The sequence below is a fragment of the Emydura macquarii genome, unplaced genomic scaffold, assembly GCF_026122565.2.
Source record: "Emydura macquarii macquarii isolate MOO-44397 ecotype Brisbane River unplaced genomic scaffold, CSIRO-AGI_Emac_v2 contig_1876, whole genome shotgun sequence".
In the NCBI taxonomy this organism is placed as follows: domain Eukaryota; kingdom Metazoa; phylum Chordata; order Testudines; family Chelidae; genus Emydura; species Emydura macquarii.
In genome coordinates, this window is record NW_027132013.1 from 821,333 (window position 1) to 832,123 (window position 10,791).

Sequence of the window (10,791 nt, forward strand, 5' to 3'; positions counted from 1 at the left end):
TAAATCTATTGGTTTTAGTGGAACTGTAGATCTACATAAGTATAACTGGAGCCTCGTCTACACTTAGGTTATAACTCCAGTGCAGCAATTAGTTTAGTTGCATTGGTGCTGACCCCTAAGTGTAGATAAGGATATGCAAGGGATTATGAGCAAATGAGGGCTAACTCCAGTTTCCAGCCACATTTACTGCTCAGGCACGGAGTTTCCTGACTGTAGACTAGGCATGGAAAAGAATGGAGTACATAGAGTTAGATTCTGTACTCATTTACACAGGTGTAAATCTAAAGTGACTCCACTGACGTCGGTGGTGAGACATGTGTAAAACTGATGCAAACAAGGAGTTTGATATCAAACCTAAGATTTTTCATTGCTTTAGATGTTCACTGTGCTCCAACATGCTGAATTCTTTTAAGACTGTATAAAAATAATTTTAAGACTTGCAACTCAGAGTGCATAGTCTAATTATTCTCCAAAGGTATCGTATGCTCAGCTTCTTCTTTTGTACACATTGCACAGATGTACAATGCCTTGATTGAAAACTAAACAGTTTCATGTTTTTGTGATGTCTCATGGGGAGTAAATTTTTGCTGCCAATTTCGTGTAGGAGACAAAATGACAACTGGATGGGCATGCACTGAGGTCTTAACTCTTTTCTTTTTAACACTAAAATAAATCAAGTATAACTCTATTGTAACCAATGGAGTTACACCAGTGTGAGTTCAGACTCAAACCCACATTGTTTTGAAATCCCACTGACGTCATATGCCTTATAATGTATTACCATGGGTAAATTTGCTGCTATGCAAGCTAAAGCAAATGGGCTACACTCATTTAATAATTATGCCTTTGCAGCCCACTTAAAATCTCTGTGGCTACAAGGGTCTAACCAAGAGCGGAATCTGACCCACCTTCCTAAAGGTATTCACACCCCATGATTGATGGGCATCAACTGATTTTCTCTGAAGACCAAGGAGCGATTTTTCTTCAAGGTACAAGATTACATAAATTAGCCATGTGAATTATAATTGTCCACTGAATAATTTTTTCCCCCACCATGCTTTGAGCCTGTGGTACTGGCCTCCACTGGTCTGACCCAGTATTTCTTCATTCGATGTATTATTGAGGGGTTCAGGTTTATCTGAAGGTAGCTACCAGCCACTGCACAATATGGCATACTCAGTGGATAATGCAATACCAAAAAATCATCCACAATAATTTTGCATCATCTATTTAAGAGTTATTCTTTATGGATAAAATTCACTCCTATGCCAATGGCCGGTACAAGTCCCTTATTTGCCAGTTAAGTCCCACTTAAACCCTACTTCGCTGGCCCTCTGCACAGGGTTTAATTTCACTCAGTGTTACTGTTCAACAAGGAGCTAATACATCAAAACACAAAAATAAATGTAGCTGTTTTGAGACCTTAATAAACCTTCCCAAGCTGGTGATGAATGGTGTCATTGCTGCCGTTTGTATATAGATTATTGTAATGACTGAAGGTCATAATGCCCATCGTGCATGCTCCTTCCAGTTATATATTCTGCTTACCCAGTCTAGCTGGTTGCCCACAGTTATAGGAATTCAGTAAATATCCCTGGAGCTATTTTTAATATATATTCTTCCTTGCCTCCCTCTTTTTGCTTTTTGAGGAATACTGTTGATTTGTTAAAATTGAAATAATGCAAAGTCTCTGTACCTTCCTTCTGCCAATCCTGACCCCACCCTCCACTGTGTCAAGGCCTGATCTCAGTTAAGCAATTCTTCAGGCATAGGGAGCACAAGCATAACAGGCAAACTCTAAGCGCTTGATCTTCAGGTTCAAATCCATGAAGAACAGCTTGCTATACTCTGCCTTTAAGTAATTGTGCTCTTCTCCCAAAGATGATAGCTCACATCCTAATGTTGTCAGTGTTGTAGCTAAAAAAGGAAGAAAGTACAGCTAGACAAAGTAGTGAATTTTGAACAAGCAGAGAACTGAATTAAAAACAATGAATAATAATTTTCACTTTCATTCCAAAGACTTCAAAGCACACTGGCCCCATTGTAAAGTGGCTAATGGATTCTACTGAGAGTGGAGGAAGCCGATGAGATCTTCTGAGAAACAGTTGGGAAAGGAGGTAGGAGCAAAATGATGCACTATTACCCAAAATAATTTTTAATTGAGGCAAAATTCAGAAAATGTGGCATGAATCTGAAGGGCAGTTATTCTGTTATGCACTGGTAATTTACACTCAATCTGAGATGTAAAACCTATGTACCAGGTCTCCAGCTATAGTCAAACACCACTCCATGCAAATTAGGAGAGGGTCAGAGAAAAGGTGACTCTCAGCCATCTTCCATTCCCCTAATCCTTAGGACAACTGGAACCTTTGAGATCCTGCAGTAAATTAGAACAGCCTCAGTAAAATTAGACCTTACCTGTATCAAGTTGGGCATTCAAAAACAAAGGCACCAAAAATTAGAGGCCACTTTTGAGAACTTGGGCATAAGTGACTCATCCAAGGTCACCCAATGGCCAAGTAGAATCATGAGAAATATGGCATAGGTTGTGCTAAACATCAGATAAGCAAATATCCAGTGAGAATTAGAATGTCATCTGAGCTTCTAAGCAGAGCTGGTCAAACATTCATTTGTCATATAAAATTATTCTGTGAATTTTAATGTTATGCATTGAACAAATCATTTGATAACAAAATAATATTATTGAATTGATATTTTCCCAATATTTTTCAAAGAATATTGTTTCCAGTATTTTTAAATGAATACTTTTTAACAAACTGTTTTATAGCTGGTCAAATTTTATAAGTGGAATAATTTAATCAAAGATTAATGGGAAAACACAGTAAAGTCAGTGAATAATTAGGTCTAAGTAGTAAACCGTTATGTGGTTTCTCACACTCCAAAGGTTGATGATGCAGTTGAAATCATAATCCAGTAACAGCAGTAGAATAACACAAAGTCTCAGGGAGAAAAAACACAGCGTGTTTGACAGGGCACAGAAGCATTAGAATGCAGAAAATTGCTGCCATCTGAAGTGGAGCAGCAGGTCTGGGATTCTCCTTCCCCAAGCCCACTGGAGACTGTATAGGTCACAGAGGAAACATGTTAAAAAAGGTGGCCAGCAGATGTTTCCCTCTCATACCAATCTTTCTGGCTGATTCACTGAATGACATTTAGCAGGTGGAGGAATGCAATCGTGTCACTCCCCCATCATTAAGGTGCATATGGGCAACTGCTGATAGGGGAAGAAGGATCACTCAGAAATCAACAAAGCTGAAAGAAAACCTCTTGTATGGATGAGAATATATGAAAATACACTGTCTTCCACATTCATGCACCATAATCACCACTGGGGATAAGATGGCATCCTTTACATTATGGTAAGAGGGAGCTCCCCCCACCTTAACTGACTACAAGAAACAGTTCATTTTTCTGTTCAGAAAACTGGATTTAACTCCCTAAGAGCCGTGGTGTTCTTGTCACAAATGAACCAAATTCAGATCTAGTGTCAGTAGATATCATACATATCTCAGTGCTTATTCGCCTCCTGTCCCCCATCTCCATAGTGATTAACCACTTCCAAAATTGGATGTATCCTCACAACAGCCCTATAACATTCCCATTTTATAGATGGGGAATGTGAGGCACAAAGAATCTCAGTGATTTGCCCCAGGTTACACAAGACGTTTGCAGCAGTACTGAGCATGAAACCCAGGTCTTCTATGCGAGTCCTAGTGAAGTGCCTTTACCACAAACTCATTTTTACTTCCTTATAAGCATCCAGGAATTGCTCAACCAGGACTAAATTTATTCCAATCAGATGTTTTAGGGATCAATGCAATAATGGTAGCTGATCAAATAGCCTATTGTTCCTTAAATACCCTGTAAAAATAGTACCTGATTCTATGGTAACAATTTCTAACACAGCACCTTGTTACTATGGTAGTTTTGGCTTTACAATAGAGCACTGTAGTATTTTTCAGGCATGATTACAATCAGTGTGTAGCACAAGAAAGATACCTTATTCAGATTTAACTAGAACAAAATAACAGAAAGGAAGAGAAAATTAAGGACAAAAATACTTTAATAAAATAATAAAAAAGATATTGTTTTCTTGTCAATGTCATATTTAATTGCTTGGAATTATTACTCTTCTCTCACTCAGTTAAGCCTGACAGCTGGAAATGTTGCCCTCTGTGTGATTCTGAATTCCCTAAATGTACGTCTAACAGCTGATAGATCAAATGTTGTTCTCAGCTGCAAATTCTCCTTTTGGCTGCCTTCAGACATCAGTGGAGTTACTCCCGATATATAGAGAGGTATCTGAAAGGAGAATTTGCCTTGCTGAGTCTGTACTTCACATTTTTAACACTCATAGCTGAGAAAAGGCCTTATCACGACATAAGGAAAGCAATAAGGACTAGAAACCCATTTACAGGGCTATTAGCTAAGAACCTTCTTGGTGGTTTGGCAATGGGAGACAGAGCTTTTCACCCCAAGGCCACTGGTTCAAAATTCATCCCAGTGTGTTAGTGAATGACTACTAATACCATCTGTTGACTGCAGCTTATGTAAAATGAATGCCTCTCAATCAAGTTCCCAGTGCACAGGTGGCTACATAAAACAAAATCACCATTGCTGTTGGCACATGTTAGCAGTCTCTCTTGTATTTAATTTGTGCGGGGACAATATCTGGGATGATAAACACCCCTCTTGAAAGAGGGCTGCCCTGAAAGTGAGTGGTTGCAAGGGTGGTCTTTAGGGTTGTGGATTCTCAGGTGTTGAGGGACAGAATGTTTTCTCTTCAAAGGGTTGGTTATAACAGTTGTCACTTCAGAGACCACCCTAAGATACCTGAGAAGTTTGAAGAATGCTGTCACATGCTGGGAACATGGAGATGTGGTGTAGGAAGGATTTCATTGTGGGACTTTGCATCCCTCATTCCCTGTGGCAGCACACAAGGGGAGACAAGACTGGAAGAAATTGTCATTCTTTGACAGAAACCAGAACGGAGATGTTTGTTCTCAGTTCCATTGGTTTTGTCTGTAAATTTTTCTTAGGAAACAGAGAGTCAGCATGAAGACATCATTTTGACCTCCAGGGACCTCCAGAGAATAAAATTATGAGTTTAAGCTCATACTTATTTATCTTAAGCTAAAGAGTCACGATTCCCTGCATGCGAGGCTATAGCAGACTCCTGTCCTCTGCAAGCTGGTACAAAGAGCAGGGCCAGATTAATGCAGGAGCTTTAGGGGCTGCAGCCCAGGGCCTTGGGCTAAGGGGGCCCCCGCAAATATAAATCATTGCCCCTTCCCCTCTTGCCCCCCTCCCATGTGACATGGGCCCAGTGCTTTGGCCAGGAGTCACTCCAGGACCCAAGCAGCGCTGCTCGGAGGCCGCTCCTCTCTCCCAGCCCCACCCCTTCCCCTGCCCCCTCCCATGTGACATGGGCCCAATGTGAGTGTGCTCAAAATCATCTCGCGTGTCATAGGTTGCCGACCTCTGTTCTACATGTTTTAAGACTGAAATGTAACCACAGAATGACTTTATGTGAATTAAAAGGCAAATTTAATATAGCATTAATAGCCTCGATGCCATAATTGTGATAATTTTGTTTTAAATTAGAAAAAGACTTGTATACAGGGGCCCCACAAAATCTAATAGCTCCAGGCCCAGAGGAGAGTTAATCTGGTCCTGACAAAGAGGGACCTGTAACACGTTCTCACTACTGGATTATATGAACAAAAAAGGATCCCGGCCTTCATTTCATGCTAATTAATGTAAGGGTAGTGGTCAGCGAAGTTGCAACAATTAATGGTTTGATAACAGATATGGCCCCTGACTCTGTGTGAATCACTGAAACCTAGCTGATGAGACTGGTGCTGGCTGGATATGATTATTATTATTTGTATCCTGTTAGCATCTAATGGTCCTGTTGTCCTAGGCACGGTACAAACAGAGAGTAAAAGACAGTCCCTGCTCCAAAGAGCTTACAATCTAAATAATTCAATACAGCCTATACTGAATAACTGTCTCCAGAGCATACTAGATAACTTTTCTATACCTGAATCCCTGTCTCAAGTGACCAAAACCATTTGTGTTTTACAACCTTGTAGCGTGTGAAGTTCCTTTCAGTGGTTAATGATTCATGCTAATGCTCATGTAGTAGAAGACAAATTCTTTACTCCAATCCACACTGCTCTTTGAATATCCCATTCCCATTCTGTTGCATTGTCTCTGTTCTGCAACTTCAACTGCATATTCTGCAGACTTTCCTCATGCAGAATTCCCATTTGTTGCATGTTTGAATTTTAATAACGATTTGAGATTGTCAGATAAGAAACATAAATGAAATTATTTAATCAAAGATTATCGATCAGAGATTAGTACAGCACTATACAAAATGCAGGAAGAATACATATAAGGCAAAGATCTGGCCTCTGTGTCTTTCTCTTCCATAACTGGTGGTATGCCGGTAGTTTGCACTTCCCAACCTAACTTCCAAAATTCTGTCTTTTTATAGGATATGAGACATAGAAACCCCTTTTTGGGGGAAAAATACTTTCCCATGGTTAAATTTACTGTGTGTTCTATTTTTCTAATTACTGATTAAATTTCTTTTTACGATCCTCAGTTTACCTGATTCATGAATAGAAAGAAATCTCTAATCATTATTACTAATGGCTATGAAAACTATCAGTTCTTAAAGAGTTAAAAAATCTTTCAATGGGTCGTTGTTTCATCCATTGTAGAACCCATCCGTAATAACAATTATTTCATAACAATCACCCATTCCATTAACGGAAAACATCTGCCATAACAAGTATCCCTTATCAGTCATCTAGTTTTATATATTGTAGTAGTTTGAGTATTGTAGTAATTAGAGGGGGTCTTTTCACTGGACACATGGATGCTCTGCAGACCTGAAGATGCTGAGAATAATTAGATATAGTCCAACACTCAATCATATAAAATTCCTGAATATGGGTCACCAATGTTCTGCACCTTAGAAATCAAACACAGTCTTTGCTTCTACCATAAAGATTTTGGAAGTATAGTTCATATGTACATGAGTGTTATATACAAGAAAAGGAGGACAAAAAAGGATTAATTTTTACTAACAGGTACTGATGACAAAGACTAACACAGTGTTGACAAAGAGAGGTATATGCACAGAAGAAATTTTGAACATGTAACAACCATCCACAGGGCAGATCTCTGAGAAGGGATCTGCCCTTCTTTTTATCTTTTTTTTTTAAGTCACTTGCTCAAGTTACAATTTGAAATAACCACCAAAGGTGAAAGACTGGTATAAAACTAAATAGCCATCTATCTTGTTCAAGATGTTCCCAATGTAAAGAGCAATGGCAAAGGTCATGGATGCACTGAAAGAGCAAAGAAATATTGTATTGTCTCCTTTGTTGCATAATAAACAACTGTAAATGCCTACAAAATGGCCTGGAATGTGTGAGTTGATTAGTAAGAGGAAATTCAGTGCAATTTTAGTAATGAAAAAGGAGATCAGGAAATAACATTGGAAAGAATAAGTTTAATTACATATAATTACTTGATGTGTATTTCAATCAGAAAAAGGAAAGAGAGAGTACTAAATAGTGCTGGTATGGCATTTACTCTATGATGGTTTTCCTAAACAAAAGGCTGAACTTTGTATATTGCTTTTGAATAAAATAAAGATAAAACAGGTTCACTATAGATGCCTGTGAGGACGATTATGCAAAGTTCTTTGATTGTGATGGGGCCTAATATGCTCTTTCTTCTATTTCTGTACTAACTAAAGTCACTTGTTCTCATTCTTCATGAGTTGCATCTTTACATCTGTGCAAAGTGAGTTTAAAACATTGCCATTCTAATCTGGTAGCATTTTACACTCAGTTTGCTGGGAGTAAAGGACTCCACAAGATGCAAGGCAGAAGAGAATCTGGCCCATTGTTGTTTAACAAATAATTGCTATTATCTGCCCCAATCCACATTATTAGATGCCACAAATGATCCTTACTCATGCATGTCGTCCTGTTGTGATCAATGGAACAGTTAATTTGACTAAGAATTTGCAGTATCAGGCCAATTATCAATTAACAATTAATAAAGTAGAGACAAAACAAGTATATAAAGGAAACCGGGTATGTTTTAGAGCTGAGATTCTTTGGCCGTGATTCAAACCTTTCTCACCAGACAAGTGACCACACCCTGGCCCCTCACTAATACATGAAAACAGAAAATAACTTTCGGTTTTATTATGTTTCTTTGCATGTGTAATAACAACTATGGGTAAAATGCCCTGTTATATTAGAGCAACCTACATGGCCAATGGTCACTTCCTGTTGAACTGGTTTTTTGAGATGCAGGAACCTGCTTTGGCCAGTAACAAACAAAAGTGCATTGTACTACATGAGGAGAGAGCATGTGGATGAGTATTCTGCGATGGGGAGGGTATTTCGTTCTTTTTTTTTTTTTTTTACACCAATGTATAGATACCTGGTGCATCCTCAAGGTGATAAAACAAATATACAGTACTGCTGAGTGAAGCAGGAGGAACTCATGCATGCTGGATAAGTGGCTATCTCCATATTGATTTTGGCATGTGGACAATTGAGAGACTTCACTGAGGCCATGGTTAGCTATATTGATTTTTAGAACACTTGTAATTTACAAGGTTTCCTTTCTCCTGGTGTTTTCTAATTGTTTTTAATCCAGAGGAAATGTGGCTGGGGGCTGACTTTTCTAACCTAGACATTGAAACTATGTATCTAAACTCCCTATTTGGTTGTTTAAATAGGCACTTACGTGTCCCAATACCAAATTTAAGAACCTAACTGCCAAATTGATTGCCCAAATGCTAGCTTTGGATGCCTAGGCTCACTTAACAAAAGAGAAAATTTGGTTCAGTGGGAAAATACTGCTCTTACCGTATGCAACCGCCTCAGAGGCATGGTTTCAAAGGGCGAGAAACTGTTTCCTTCTTGCATCCCTGTTCAAGACTAGACACAATGTGACTGTAGAGTGCAAATATTTCAGTAGATTCCCCAAAGGAGGCAAAGAAGGGGCTTAGACCCCTTTGTCAATCCGCAGCAACAGAATACATTGCCTTTTGGAGAGCTAAGTTCCATGGCAACATTAGTTGTGCAGGAGCTGTGGAGGAATACCAGCTGGGTCTGCCAGAAATCTTCCTGGGACTCCTGCTGCAATGCAGCCCCCTCCACCCACCACTTACTGTCAAGCTGTACTGTAGAGGCACCATCTAGTTCTTAATAGGATCATAATGCAGACTTTGGCCTGGTATTTTAGTCATCTATACATTCTTTTCTCATCTTTTGTTTAAGGAAGAATGCCCTGCAAACATCAAAGTGTTAATACTTGCAAGAGAAAAAGTGAAACCCCATTAGATTACTCAGTGAAATACTTGCCAGGTCAACAAAGGCAAACCTTTTATAAAGTAGCACACAACTGTTTGTTTCAGTGCTGATGTGTAAGATGGATGGATTCCTTTAAGGTTGCTATCTCATTCTCCAGGGAAACTTTATCTTCTCTGAATATGACACTCCTCCCCCGCACCCAAAAAAGTGCCTGCTGGGGAGGACAATGGTTGAATCTGCACTTGTGAATCACCTGCTGTTCAGGTAAGCCAGGTCCCCATCCGGTGTGAGGCTGCTCAGCAGGAACACAGAAAATTTCAAACTCTTCACCACCCCAGAAAAAATCTTTCAGAACCTTTCCAAGGATGAAATAATATGATTTATGTGGGACTTAATTGACTCATGGACCTTGTGTTGCTCCTCTCTACAGGGGGTGAATTTCATTCTAATAGGGCAGTGGAAACTCTCGTTGTAAAAGTCACACCAGGAATTTCATAAGTCTTATGCTGGACCTCCAGTCAGGCCTGAATTTTTCCCTTCAGGCCTGTGGTCCCACTGAAGCCATGGAGCTGTATGAATGAGTAAACTCAGTTTGGCCCTTCTGACTGAATTCTGCTCTCTGCTACAGAATACAGTATCAGTCCATTGTTGGGGTTTGCCTTTGTGGGTTTGATTTTGAAAAGGTCTGAACCTGCCTGTTTTTGTGACAGCTGTCACAGTGAGACATCTAAATAGTAGCATTTGTACCTTCAAATAGTGGTGGAATAGACTTCTTCCTCTAAAAATGGAGGCTGTGTTTCAAAACAGACCCTGCGAGCCAAATTCTCCCCTCACTTACCCCTCTGCAGCCCATCCAAGTTGTTCGGTCCAAATGCGTTGTGAGTTACCTTGACTTTAAAAGTGGTGGAACGCCCTGAAGCGGTTATTTCAGATTTGGGTTGTTATAACTGATCTTAGAATTTGGCCTGCTGGATTTGCACACACGTTGGTATACATGATGGAACTATTTTGATCTATAGGTCTGTTCAGAAGGGGAGAAAAGAAGCTCTTTTCAGGTTCAGAAGTAGCAGAGGTAGAAATCTCATCAGACAATAATTAGATTTCCAGATAAATTTTGCAAACTCAGGAAGTTTATGTATTTTTCAGGTTTGCTTCCGATCAGCAGAGTCGCCCTGGCACACAGTCTGCTCTTCTTGCAGCATTTAGTTTTACAATGGTGTTTTACAGCATGAAACAAATTATCCAGTATTAGAAAACTCCAAGTTTCATTTAGCAGCAGCTTTTACAACAGGAAAAACATAGTGCCATTTTCTGCTTCAATGAGTCAGTGACTATAACAAAGATGTTTGGGAGCCCACACATTGGAGTTCTATCTTCAAACAAACTGGAAGTTGTCAGAGCAGCAACTGGCCATTTT